Genomic DNA, 2,966 nt, shown 5'->3' with positions numbered 1-2,966 from the left:
CCATTTTATCATTCATTTGGTTTATAAACACAGACAGGAAGCCGTCCTTGAGCCGGGTGGTTCGCGCTTTAAGGCTTTTGTATCTCTTCCCCGATGGGGGAGCGGGTTTGCAGCAAGAATGTCCAGGTTGTGAGGATCTTTGAGTACATAGCCTGCTTTTCCGAGGGAGGGGAAGTGTAGGGAGAGTCCATGGAGTGGAGGCTTGTTTCTCTGATGTTCTCTGCTCTCCAAAGTTCTCTGCAGTTCCTTGCAGTCATGGGCAGAGCAGTAGCCATACGAAGGCGTGAAGTATCGACATGGAGCTCAGAGACCTCGGCCTTCACCCTGCCTTGTGTAGCTGGATCCTGGACTTCTTGTCAGATCGCCGGCAGTTCGTAAGAGTGGGCTCCCTCACCTCTGTCTCTTTGACCCTCAGCACATATACCCCACAGGAGTGACACCTTGCCCTCTCCTTTACTCTCTGTGCACCCATGACTTCCGTAGCCACCCACAGCTCCAATCTGCTAATTAAATTTGCTGTCTATACTACACTGACTGGCCTACTCTCAAATAATAACGAGGCAGCCGACAGAGAAGAAGTAATCACCCCGACAAGAAAACAACATCTCCCTCATTGTGACAAAAAGACAGGAACTGGTTGTGGATTACAGGGGGAATGGAGACAGGGACCAAATTCAACATTTCCAAGTCTGTTGTTGACACAAAATGCACATTTTAATATTGATCATGAGACAATGTATTTTATATATTGTTAATGACTGAAAACATATTTACAGATTGTTACTGACAGAGAATCGTATAATTTGTGTTCCGTGTGTTATCTGAATGTACTTGCCTGTGATGCTGCCACAAGTCAGTGTTTCCCTGTACCTGTACCTTCCCGTACTTGTGCACTTGGCAGGACCTGAGAAATCTCAGTGAGATTTGATTATTGATTATCATCTTGGCAGCTCGGTAGGTCGAATGTATGAGACAGCACACTGTTAAATGCAAAACCCTGAACAGTGTCGATGATCAGAGGGATCTCAGATTCCAAGGAGGCGGGGCAATGGCGTCAGTCACAGGCTGACTTCGCTGACTGTGGACTGAACCATAATTGAGAGAGAGCGATCTGCAGACAGGCAGTCAGGGGAGGGAGAGGGAGGGGGGGGGAGAGAGAGAGAGAGAGAGAGAGAGAGAGAGAGAGAGAGAGAGAGAGAGAGAGAGAGAGAGAGAGAGAGAGAGAGAGAGATAGACTGGAAAAGCTGATCGCTTCAGTTAGTCACAGCTGAGGCTTGGAACTCTCCTATGCCCACAAGAGTGGGTTGATCATCGGTACACGGATCCACAACGAATGTGTGTGGCTGTCACATCGTATAATCCATAAGAGTGGGTTTTGGAATATCTTGTGTTAACCCTTGCCTGGGTATGTTGTGTGGTAACCCCTGGAAGACGGTATTCCTGTGACAGGTCACTTTGAGCTATAACGAGAGGCTGGACAAACTTTGTTGTTTTCTCCAGAGCGGCGCAGGCTGGGGTGAGACTGGATGGATGTTTATAAGATTACAAGCGGAATAGATAGAGTGGACAGACGATATATTTTTCCCGGGGGTTGAAATTTCTAATACATTTAAGGTGAGAGGAGATGTGAGCGGCAAGTTTGCTTCTTTCCACAGACTAATGTGAAGATCACATTCCTTGACTTCTCTAGTGCCTTTAACACCATCCAGCCCAAGATCTTAAGGTACAAACTAACGGAGATGGGAGTAGACTCTCACATGGTGGATTGGATAGTGGACTACTTGACAGATAGACCTCAGTATGTGCGGTTGGGAGACTGTAGGTCTGACACGGTGGTCAGCAGCACAGGAGCGCCGCAGGGAACTGTACTCTCTCCGGTCCTGTTCACCCTGTACACATCAGACTTCCAATATAATTCGGAGTCCTGCCATGTGCAGAAGTTCGCTGATGACACGGCCATAGTGGGGTGTGTAAGGAATGGACAGGAGGAGGAGTATAGGAAACTGATACAGGACTTTGTGATATGGTGCAACTCAAACTACCTGCGTCTCAATATCACCAAGACCAAGGAGATGGTGGTGGACTTTAGGAGATCTAGGCCTCATATGGAGCCAGTGATCATTAATGGAGAATGTGTGGAGCAGGTTAAGACCTACAAGTATCTGGGAGTACAGTTAGACGAGAAGCTAGACTGGACTGCCAACACAGATGCCTTGTGCAGGAAGGCACAGAGTCGACTGTACTTCCTTAGAAGGTTGGCGTCATTCAATGTCTGCAGTGAGATGCTGAAGATGTTCTATAGGTCAGTTGTGGAGAGCGCCCTCTTCTTTGTGGTGGTGTGTTGGGGAGGAAGCATTAAGAAGAGGGACGCCTCACGTCTTAATAAGCTGGTAAGGAAGGCGGGCTCTGTCGTGGGCAAAGTACTGGAGAGTTTAACATCGGTGGCTGAGTGAAGGGTGCTGAGTAGGCTACGGTCAATTATGGAAAACCCTGAACATCCTCTACATAGCACCATCCAGAGACAGAGAAGCAGTTTCAGCGACAGGTTACTATCGATGCAATGCTCCTCAGACAGGATGAAGAGGTCAATACTCCCCAATGCCATTAGGCTTTACAATTCAACTGCCAGGACTTAAGAACTTTTTAAAGCTATTATTAATGCTTTTTGAGTTAGTTCTTACTGAGTTAAGTATTGTATGTAATTAGTTTTTGCTACAACAAGTGTATGGGACATTGGAAAAAAGGTTGAATTTCCCCATGGGGATGAATAAAGTATCTATCTATCTATCTATCTAATGAGCAGCTGGAGCCTCGGCCTGGGGCGGGGGGGGGGGGGTCGCCAATCCTGACACGTGATCCCGTTTGCCCCTCCCATTTAACCGCAGTTGGGCGGCATCTGGCGTCTGTTTCCGAGGCCCCGCCTCCCGATGATGTAACAATCTCTTCGTGCATGTTCACAGTCTCCG

The sequence above is a fragment of the Hemitrygon akajei genome, unplaced genomic scaffold (assembly GCF_048418815.1).
Source record: "Hemitrygon akajei unplaced genomic scaffold, sHemAka1.3 Scf000069, whole genome shotgun sequence".
Classification (NCBI taxonomy): Eukaryota; Metazoa; Chordata; class Chondrichthyes; order Myliobatiformes; family Dasyatidae; genus Hemitrygon; species Hemitrygon akajei.
This window is presented reverse-complemented; position numbering follows the sequence as displayed.